Genomic DNA, 12174 nt, shown 5'->3' with positions numbered 1-12174 from the left:
AAATTGCCTTCAGAGAGGCCCACAGGAGGATATGGTGCCAGTTTGCATAAGTGACATGACCTCAGACCCCCCTGATGGTTGATGTAAGAGACCACAGATGTGTTGTCCGTGCGGACAAGCACATGATGGCCCCTCAGGTCTGGGAGGAAGTGTTTGAGAGCTCGAAACACCGCCATCATTTCTAGCCAATTTATGTGCTAAGAAAGTACACTGAACAAAATTATAAATGCAACACTTTTGTTTTTGCCCCCATTTTTCATGAGCTGAACTCAAAGATCTAAGACTTTTTCTATGTACACAAAAGGCCTATTTCTCTCAAATATTGTTCACAAATCTGTCTAAATCTGTGTTAGTGTGCACTTCTCCACCTCACAGGTGTGGCATATCAAGATGCTGATTAGACAGCATGATTATTGCACAGGCGTGCCTTAGGCTGGCCACAATACAAGGCCACTCTAAAATGCGTCTTGTGTTCTTCGTACACTCTGCATTGAAATGTTTTTTTATTCCTTTCATCAGGTCATCTTGCAAGACTTTGGCAGTAAATTAAGTTTTTTGTTGTTGTTGTTGTTGTTGTTGTTGTTGTTGTTGCTCTGATTAAACATTTTATTCCTTAGAATGATATTGTGCTTTTTCTTCAAAACCCTCAATGGTTTTCTGGTACAACACATTTTAAACTTTTGAATAAGGCTGCCAGCTGTCTCTCTATAAACTTTTAGTGTTTTGGAAATCTTCTTGTAGCCATAGACTTTGTAAAATAATTTGTTCTCTATGGCTTTTGTGAGAGCTCTTTTGACTTTTGACTAATTCAGTTTTGTTTTAGAGTTTGTACCATACCATACAAACAAGTTACTTAAAAACAGCAGTATTTATTAGGGATTGAAAACTTATGACATAGCTGTATTAATAAAAAAGTCCTAGCACTCAACATTTCCAGTCCATAGCACTTACATTATATATTGAAACAACTTTGATTTTGTATGTCCATTTGAACAAAACAAATACCAAAAGTCCAAGTAAAAAAAGAAAAAAGAAAATCAATGCACACATACTGTAGATAACATGTAATTTTCTTTTGACATTGCAGTAAGTTTTATCATTACAGTATGCAAGAGAAAGGGAACAGAGAGAGAGAGAGAGAGAGAGAGAGAGAGAGAGAGAGAGAGAGAGAGAGAGAGAGAGAGAGAGATGATAGGGTCTTGTATGCATTGTGTGTGATATAATGTTAGATTGGAAAGAGCTTTTATCTTTTCAATGGGAATGTCAGAATGGAGGTCTCTCTCTCAGAAGAGGGCCAATCTCTTTGATTTTCTTCCTGCTTTCTCTCTGTAATTATGTTTTTTTTTAATGGCTTTTTTGGCAAATGATGACTCTCTGCACAAGCTTTCCACCAGAAAGAGAGAGAGAGAGAGAGAGAGAGAGAGAGAGAGAGAGAGAGAGAGAGCTAATGGGCAAGGCCTAATGAAGTTTGTGTATGTGTGTGTGTGTGTGGAAGGGGCAGGGCGGGGTATGTAATGTGCTTTTAATGTCTGTAATAATCCCTTACAGTGGCAATGCCAAGCTTGTACGCCTGAGAGAGAGAGACAAGAGCACAGGTGTGCCTTCGACAGAAGTGGAAATTAATAACCCGCCATTCTTATTAGCTAATCTATCGGTCTACAATGGCACAGATTCAGCTTGCGGGAGCAATCGCTTCACTTCATTTGCTTTCTTTCATGGAGAAGATGCATTGAAGGCTCTCAATGTTAACCTATATTGAGATGTTATTATAACCTACTATAAAGTAAAACATTTCTTATGAAAAAACACATGTGACGTCCCTTTGGCAGGGGTGAGCCAAAGTTTCCCTATCTGTCAGTCACTTCGACGTGGTTTCGGTGACTGACACTATGGTCACACTTGGGAACTCCAAACACCTCTGATACTTTGAGAAAAGGCAAATGAGAACTGGCAAGTGGAATTTGCATGCCACTCCCCCGTACATACGGGTATAAAAGGGAAACGGTGTTCATCACTCATTTAGATTTGTTCCTTGGAGTGTCATCACTACACAAGCTCATTTCATTCACTTCTGGAAGAAGTGGGTTGCTGGTGTTACCGCACTTTTGAGCGTTCTGTCTCCAAGCAGTGCACAGATGAGTGCAAAGAGAGTTCCCCTTGGCACTTCAGCAACATAAAAGAGCAACTTTCCTCTAAAAGAGCAACCATAGATGGAGAGCTTTTTCGCCTGTGTGTTTCTGGATGCGGTTGATATCTTTCAGCCTCAGACGGTCATGATCGCTGTCTCAAGTGTTTGGGTCTCACCCATGCTGAGACAACGTTTGTGGATGTTACATGTCCTCATTGCAAGAACATGACCATTGCGAGAACATGACATGGATGATTGGTTTCTAGGCTCAGAACATGACTCACAGCAGTGCCTGACCCCAGTTCCTTTCTTCCAAGAAGTGCATGTGGAAGTGGACAGGCCGCCTCCACCCTGCATGTCATGGCCATCCTGCAGGTTCATCAGGCCAAAGCTCTAAAAGAGCTGGACAAGGGTAGTTCTGAGCCGGGATTGATGCAGGAACAGCTCTGCTGCAGCCTGAGCCCACAGTCCGGCCACAGTATCAAACTGCCTGCAGAAAGGTGATGCAGCTTGCTCGTCTGGTGAGCCCTAAGAATCCTAAGAAGGCTTCGAAGTCTCCCTAAGACAGGCTCCTCAGAGGTGCAGAGGTGAGAGGAGCTGCTCTTTCCCAGGAGGTGGTGAATGCACCGCTCCTTCCCCCAGTAAAGGGCCTGGTGGAGAATCTTTTTCATTTTATTTTTGCTCTGCTGCTCGCCCAAGTGGCAGTGGTACCCACATTTTCAAAGAAAGAGCAACTTCCTCATTCTCTGGGCCACATAGTTTGCAGCCATGATGGACAAGGACTTACTGCCTCCTCATGTTCAGACACAACTCACACAAAGCCCTGCGCACAGTGTGGCATGCTCAGAAGACTTGTATCTTCCTCAACTGTCACAAGCTGGTTCCAATGTTCCAGTACACCCACAACCACAGGATTGGGATGCGTGGCTTACCAACATTGCGGCCAATGTTCCGCTTCAGTGCTTCACTGCAGGTATGTCAAAAACGATTGTTTCTCTAGTGCTGCTCATGCAGAGTTTGGAGGCCTGGATAGCACTTCCCAACCCTTCAAGTTGGCTCATCAGGACAGTCAGACTTGGCTATGCGATTCAGTTTGCCAGGTGCCTGTCCAGGTTCAGCAGCATTCTCTTTACCTCGGTGGCAGGCAAAGACGCCCCTGTCCTGCGTGCGGAAATTGAAGCCTTATTGGTAAAGTAGCAATAAAGATTGTCCCTATAGCCGAGATGAAGAAGGGTTCCTGTAGCTCTTACTTCATCGTACCAAAGAAAGGACCTACGACTTTTAAATCGGGCCCTGCACAAGCTCCCGTTCAAGATGTTAACACAGAAACATATTCTGACATGTGTTTGCCAACAGGATTGGTTCGCAGTGATAGTCTTGAAGGATGAATACTTCCATGTCTCGATTTTTCCTCGAAACTGACTGTTTCTTTGGTTTGCTTTCGAGGGTCAGGCATTCCAGTTCAAGGTCCTCCCTTTCTGGCTGTCCCTGTCACCTTGCGTCTTTATTAAATTCGCAGAGGTTGCCCTTGCACCATTAAGAGAAGTGGGCATTTGCATTCTCAAATATCTCGACTGGATAATCCTGGCTCACTCAAGATTTGTTGTGTGCACACTGCACACAGGAAACTGGTGCTCAGACACCTCAGCTGTTTGGGTCTTCAGGTCAGTTGGGAAAAGACCAAGGTCTCCCCAGTACAGAGCATTTCATGAACAAGCGCTGAATGATATATAAATAAACAAATAAACAAATAATTATTTGATCCCCTGCTGATTTTGTAAGTTTGCCCACTTACAAAGAAATGAAGGGTCAATAATTTTTGAGGGAAAGAGGTTCTTGTCCAAGATTTTACGTTACATGGCCCCGTCCATCAGCCCCTCAATACGGTGAAGTCGTCCTGTAACCTTAGCAGAGAAATATGCATAATGTATACTGCGTACTCGATACACACTTTGAAGCTTCAGTGTCATATGTAACATCACTACAGTGACATACATATATATGTATGTCACTGTAGTGATGTTACATATGACACTGAAGCTTCAAAGCGTGTATTGAGTATGCAGCGCAATTTCTCATGAAGCTCCGTGCCGGAGCGCATATTTTTTTCAGAGAAACACGTGATCAACGAAAAACGAAGCCTCACTTTCGTTCAATGTTTGAACCCAGACCACTACTCTAGAGGTTTTTGGAAGTTTAAGTCCATTTACTAAAAATATTTTTTATAAATAAACCTATAGCCTATGTTACATGATCACATATTCTGCCATTTAAACAGCATAGAAATCATACAAATAATTAAACCACCATTTGCTTGCATAAAGCAACTCTGTTGGTATTTTTATAATTAGTATTAATATAATTGTTACATTTAATTTATTGGCACACTTTAATATGTGAATTATATTATCTGAAAACTGAACATTTAGCATTGTCAGGCTTTTATTTGTGCTTAATAGATAAAACAACGGCGCTGCGCACTCGGGTTTATAGCTGCTATAAATTTGGATTGGATTGGATTGGACGAAGACTGACAGAACAGACAGAACTTAAATACAAACACAGATTACACTGATTAACAGAACACAGGTGATACAGATGACGATGATGACTAAACAGGTGATACAACTGAACTGATAATGACAGTAACCATGGAAACGAAGGAGTGGCGGGAAAAGAACAAAGGAAAACAGGAACAAATCAAAACAAACTGAAAGCATCCAAACATACACTGACACGTGACAATATATATATATATATATATATATATATATATATATATATATATATATATATATATATATATATATTATTATTATTATTATTATTATTATTATTATTATTATTATTATTATTATAGTTGGTATAGTTTTGGTGATAAATGACTGCTGTAATTAATAACATGAAAAAGTGAATGTCAAATTTCCTTATCCACTTCCTGTGAAGTGATATATTCATGTACACTTTCCCATGCCATTAGCAGTGCTCTTTGCACAAAGGATCCGTACTCACTGGGATTTAGAATCTCCATTAGAAAAAGGTAATACTCTGTGAAGTCAAACTGAATGTACCTGGCCCAGAGAGAAGGAAATGAATAGTGGAATAAAGTCGTTATTTTTGTTTGTTTTTGCGCACAAAAAGTATTCTCGTCGCTTGATATACTTAAGATTAAGCCACTGTAGTCACTTGGACTATATTAACGATCTCTTTAATAACTTTTCTGGGCCAGCAAGTTTCGGTCACCTAGCAGCCTATGGAGAAGTAATCCAGCACTCAGATTTCATCAAAAATATCTTAATTTATGTTCCGAAGATGAACGAAGGTCTTACGCGGTTGGAACAACATGAGGGTGAGTAATTACTGACAGAATTTTCATTTTTGGGTGAACTAACCCTTTAATTGTAGTTTGCACATTCATCATTGTTTTAATAAATACCTGACTGAACACACTCTGCACTTCAGGACAAGTGGAAGTGGATTGGAAGCGGTTTTGGTAACAGTGAGCGCTCTGCATGATGTTCGGTTGAGGAGCTGTGCAGTGTTGTGATGGAGAGGTCCTCCAAGCAGTTATAAATAGAGCTCTTTGGGACCTGAATTGATTAATTACATGTTAAGGACGCTGGAGAAAAGCGCTGCCTCGTCAAGAGGAACCATATGAATTCCACTCCACACACATGCACACACAAACCTCACATCGACTTGCACACTACAACACATGCTCCCTTCTGATATATACTCAAAATAGAAAAATAGAAAAATTGCAATAGAAAAGAACAACTCTACTCTTTTTTTTGCATTTGAAACAAAGCATAAAAATGCATTAGTTTAGTTTAGTTTAGTTTAGTTTAGTTTAGTTTAGTTTAGTTTAGTTTAGCTCCTCCAATAGTATACTACTTTTTTAAACACTGGACGAGATGTAAACATCCTTAATGTGCAAGCACGTACCAATTCAATCCCTGATCTTGACATTTGCAGGTACTTTGATGTGGCAGGATAGGAATTATGGGGAGGAACATCCCAGCAACACCCCCCCACCCATGTGTTTCCTCCACACTAAACCATGACACACTGACGACTGTATCCTATCATACCACAGAACAGGCAAATCTCATTTTCATCTGGTATACCCGGGTATTCTTTTTTTATTATTCAATGTGTCACCCTCTCACCTGTATCCCATAACCCTCTGCTCCTTCTTCTACTGTGTTTTGTTACAGGGCTGCATTAGAGAATGTACGAACCTTGGACAGATAAGGAAACGGACAGACTGAATTCTAAGTGGTAACATGGAGAAGGGTACGAGTGGTTAAAGCGGCCATGTAAGCAAACCCTCCGTCTTTTTATTCCTGTACTTTGCAGGGATGCCATATGCTGAATGGTGAAATGGAGATAAGAGAGATGGATAGAAGGGAATGAAAGAGAGAGGAACAGAGAGGGGAAGTTATCGCAAAAACTCTCTTATCTCCTCTGTCCCTTTGCCCTTTGTTCGGAAAAGCCCCATCCACCTAACAGAGTCATCATTGTTGGAGAGCACAAACACACACACACACTGAGGATGTGTGCCTGTGCATTTCTTTACTGATATTGTGCTTTTTCCATGTTAATTGAGATTGAGTGGCTCTCCTTGAGTGAAAACACAGCTCTGAAATGACTAGTGGAGCTTTGGGAAAACATCATACACTAATACCTCATCTTATTCAGCGCTTCTAATGAGCCACCATCACATATTCACACACACACTCGCATCTCTGCCACCTATCTTTGCATGGTAATTAATAACACTTACTCAAGAAAGCCGATGTCTGCCACGCACTACATGCGCATACTCAGTTATGTGTGGCATTGACAAAGCATTAGCCATAATAAGGCTATAATCACATCATAATTACGACATAATGACTGGTTTTCACTCGTCCTCACCCAGTGGATCCTAAATTGCAGCGCAAGTGAATGACGAGCAAGCTAATAGCAAAGCCCTTCAATTGCTTGGCAATTCTCATGTTGCCTTTACTTGAGCACTGAAACAATTAGAATGGCGATTAAAACCTTGGAAATATTTTAATTCCTCTTTTCAGGCATAATATGGAAGCATAACTTGTAGGAATTCCAGGTGTTTTGTGTTACCGGCACCTTTGCGGTCTTTGATTAGAGCAGATTAGTGCATCTAAAAGGGCGTTAATATTATTTTTGCAGTACTATCTGCTTGTCTGTTGATGCTTGACATGAAAATATATTGCAAGCGAACCAATTGTTTGCACTGTAACTCTTTATTTGGAAAGTCCTGAGTTGACAATGCTGCTTCCTTTCTGTGTTAATTCTGTCAACTGCAGCGGTTTCCTGTCCTCCCAGAAGTTCAGCAAGTGCCGGCACAAGGGGGTTGCTGTTGTTGTAAAGAGTCTTTCTGTACGCTGGGGTATTTGGGAGTCACCAATGATGAAGGGCACCTTTATCTGCTACATACTGCTGAGAATTACTTGCACGAACAAGGCATTATCTTTTAATTTTCTCTCAGGGACTGGAGAAGCACTGAAGAGACTTGAGGCTTGACAACAGGGACATTAGAGAAGAAACAGAAACTTGGCATATTTCTTCACTTTCCTGGAGCAGGTTAAGAGGAGATCTCTGTCTTAAAAACAGCAATGTGATGTATCTTGGGGTTGTTATTTTAATGGATGGTTATTTTTATAGGGATGATCCAGCGTTTTTTAGTGCCGCTCCATCCAGATGTGCTGTTGTAACATGCTCAGCTCTTCGCTGACTAATTAGTGGACTTTCGGAGTCTGATGAGATACTGTGTCAGATTTTACAGGTTTCTCAGGGCCATACACGCACTTAAAATACATCTGCATCACTTCACCTATAGCTGAGAACACACTGGCTGTTAAATGATCATTAATGAAATAAAAAATGGTGTTTTGCTGTGGTTTATAATTGTTTTAATGGGAAGTTCACCCAAAAAATAAAATTGTGCCTCTCACCCTTATTATTTCTCACACAAGCATTCATGAATTGTTCATTTGGGTCAGACCTGTTCAATGAATTGGTTGATCAGTTTTATAAAAGTGGTCTGAATGATTATTTTACAAATTGGGCACACTATATCGCTAATGATTTTTGGTTTCACTTTAGTTTGATGGTCCCTTTAAAACATTATGTTGACTATAAGTAACATTGCACCTTCATGTCTATTGAAACCTTCCCAGCTTTTTATACAATTTGATATACAAATAGATATGAAAAATATTTATCTTTAGTCCCACCCCAAACTAATGCCATTACTACGAACCCAGATAGCAACATAGTGTCGGCCCAGACACTACGTTGCTGTCTGGGAAGACCTGCTAAAACAGCAGCATGTTTTGATAGAGCTACAGTGTTTACAATTTCCAGGGAAATCAACCAAAAAACAGCTTGTGAATTGACTTGTAGTTGTTTACACAATGAACTGGGACAGGAGAAAGTATTTTCACATTGACATTTGAGATTGTTTACATGTAAGATAGAAGATGGAAAAGTGGGAAGAGAAAAAGAGAAGTAATTACTCTAAAAGAGCTGGACCTGCAACGTAATAATTCAATAATCAAATCACGAGACCGCTTGAGAATCAACAGATTTCACACAGAACGATCAGCGTTTGAACTCTGAGACATTAAATGGATTATAGAAACAAGGAAAGAATTAATAAAAAATCGACAATGCTGAGTGAACAGAGAAAAGAAGGTTGGCGGTGCAACACAAATGTGCACGCACACACACATACACACATTCTCGAGGGGCACATTTCCAAGGAGCTATGAGAACCTAATCAAGGGTGACTTGACTTTGCTTGGAGGATGTGTGTGTGAGAACGTGTGCGCGTGTGGAAGAGTGTGAGACAGCCAGGGAATTTGCAAGGGGCAGCACAAATGGTGGGATGATTGAAAAAGAGAGAGAGAGATGGAGAGAGGAGCTAAAGAGAGAAGTCTGGGCCTGGCACGGCTTGAGGAGAACAAGTTTGAGAAGGATAGAGAATCTCGCAGAGGGGCGGTGAAGACATAAGAAGGTTTTTTTTTTGGAGTGTGGTCTTAGCATGCGGGTTGTTAGTGGACACTGCTGCCAATGCAACTGCATTTTAATAAAATCGAATATCTAATATCTGTGTGTGACCGTTCAGAGGGGAGAAACATTGTTATGGCACCATGGAAGAGCGCTAAAAAGCGAGAGAAGGCAAGAGAGATGATATTGAGGTGTAGCCTTACTAATCTCTCTGTCATACTGAAACCCATAGTTAGAAAATAATGGCTCCAAATGGAAGACTCTAATAAACCTTAGAGATGGGTCCAGGGGGCTGGAGATATTATGGGATGTTGCCTCACAGAGAGCTGACTAATGGCGCCTGAGGTCCCAGGGAATGAAGTTTAAACCACATGGGCCTGAAAACAACAACAAGCTGTACGAAAATAGCAGGGAGAAGGATGGAAATGTCAAGCAAGCTTGTCTAAAAGATCAGAAACACTCAACATCCAGAGAAGCAGTTTTTAGCTCTAGACTCCTACACTGTTACTTACGGTTGTTTTGGGGCATTTTTACTGACAGTATGGACTGTAAAAAAAAGTTATGTGGTGTAAAACATTATGAGGTGACAGATAATGTGAGCCAGATTGCCCGCCAGCCAAGCCTGCACAGCTCAATGTGTCAGAGCTTGTACACCAACCTCTAGGCCACAGTGATAATCAATTTTCTGACTTTTTAATTAAATTAACAGTAAAACGTGTCTCCTTTTATCATTGTCTGAGACAGCTGATGTTCCAGATTTAGATTGTCATCAAAACCCACTGAAATCAACACCTGAATATCATCATTAGGGTTTTTAAAAGTGCACTACCTAATTAGAATCATATTTGTGAATGAGATTAGAGCTGAACAGTTATCTCACCAGAGGCCGCTGGCCTAACCCTTTGTTAAGTGCTAAGTGAGCAGTAACAAGGTTTGTTTGCATTGTATTCGGGCCCCGGCTGAACTCGGCGACATGAATGGATGTGTGAGGAAGGCTCTTCCACTAGAGCTGACTGAGTGCTTCAGACTGCCTGACCCTTCCTCCGGCTGCCTGACCCGCTTGTGTAATTAACTTTTACAGGGCCTATTTTAGGAGTACTGTCTCTCAAATAGCAGTTCACTAGAGGGACAAGAATATGGGTTTCAGTGAGCATAGAGGGGAACAAAAGGGAAAGATGGATATAGAAGGAAAGCTTGTACGAGATATTCAGTGGCTTGAAATGAAATGAAATATACTTTATTATCCCTGATATGGAAATTTGACTCAATTGCCAGCATTTCGACAGAATCTGATATATTAAATAATTACACAAAATAGTCATACACACCATACGCCATACAGCAGACAAGCCATATCTGATAACACTTTCTAGTCCAGACTGATAAAAACATAATTTTCCTATCAACTCCTTAAAAATATATTTGAACACTGTAAGACACACACACACACACACACACACACACACACACATATATATATATATATACGTGTGTGTGTGTGTGTCTTACAGTGTTCAAATATGCACTCAATAGATGCAATAACTCTAATCTGCCTCTACAATTAATTAAGGTGGGTTTGTTTGTTTCTGTTAAACCTGGATTGCCTGCCTTACAAAGCATTTTACTGTACCCATGAGCATAGTACAGGGTATTAAATTAAAACACAACACACAACAGTGATTAATATCTCTGGCCATGTTAAACACAGGCATTATCATGTAAATAGTTCTAAATAGTTATTTGTCATAACAAATTATCTCAACACAATTATCTTAATTACTCAAATGTCCCATGACACTCAACACCTATGTCATAAATGTAATGGGAGTTCTGATGCTGTTACACATTAAAGAGGCCCAATGTCCCAAAAGCGCAATTTTAACAATTATAAATGCTCAAAATAACAAAACAATAGCATTACTAGAAATTGCTTGAAAAGCTGCCGTAGACCTCTTTCACTGTCCATCACATGGACACACACACATTCACACAAAGATTTTAGGTTGGATGAGGAATGGCTGTTACATCTCGCCGTTTTAATTATCCTTATTGATTCCCTCGGTGCCTGGGCCGTGTTTACTCCTGGGCAATAATGCATTATGTCCGCTGCTGAATTGATGAATGCATTTTAATCTAAATCTATCTGAGTAATGCAACTCCAGAATAAATCAGAGCACTGAGCTGGCCGCCAGCTGTCCTCGTCCTATTCCCTCGGCAATTATCCATCGCACGGAAATGGACTCGTCACTCTCTTCCATCCCACATGTGCTTATTCCTTTTGTTTTTCAAACAGAGTCTCCCAGGCAAAACCAAACCGAAAGGATTGACTTTGGTAGTTTATTTTTTTTTTAATAATAGAAAATAGGTCACCCCCCTTCAGGAACAACAACAGACAAAAGCTACGAGAACTAGTACCTGATTAACAAGAGAAATGCATAACCACTGAAGCCATTCTTTTAGCGTTTAGCTCTTCATTTTGGAGTTCTGATGAAATACTAATGACTTTTAGTGTCATTTACATAGGCATTTACGTAGTTGTCTGCAGCTTACGTATGGTAAATTGTTTGATTAATTCAGAACCGCTGCACATTGAGGGGCGTATGAAATGTCTTTGGTTCGACTACTGTATATCATCCTATCTGATTTCATTGCAGTTTGACCGTCTTCTACAGAAAACCTTCTTTGTTTCCCTAAGCAGCTTAGCCCTGAAGCCCATTAAAAAAGGAGCATATCATAGTCGGTGGATTTGAGTTTGTTTGAGTTTTCAAAAGTTGTCTGATTTTCCACAGCGTTCCTTTTGTTCCTTAATGAAATGCACCGGCTTACCCTGTTGCTTAACACAGTATGTGAACAGAACAGGCGAACATCGCCCATGTGCACAAAGGGAATAGGATTTTGTCATTAATTATGTCTTTCTGGCCAAGAGAAAAGAGGGGGGTTCTAACATGATTATAGAATAACAAACCTCTGTATTTGGAGTTTTGTTTAGCTTAATTGTTGGCTGTTCCCTA

This window comes from Abramis brama, assembly GCF_963993115.1.
Source record: "Abramis brama genome assembly, chromosome: 13".
NCBI classification, from domain to species: domain Eukaryota; kingdom Metazoa; phylum Chordata; class Actinopteri; order Cypriniformes; family Leuciscidae; genus Abramis; species Abramis brama.
The sequence above is the reverse complement of the archived record's forward strand: the minus strand, read 5'-3'. Positions refer to the sequence as shown.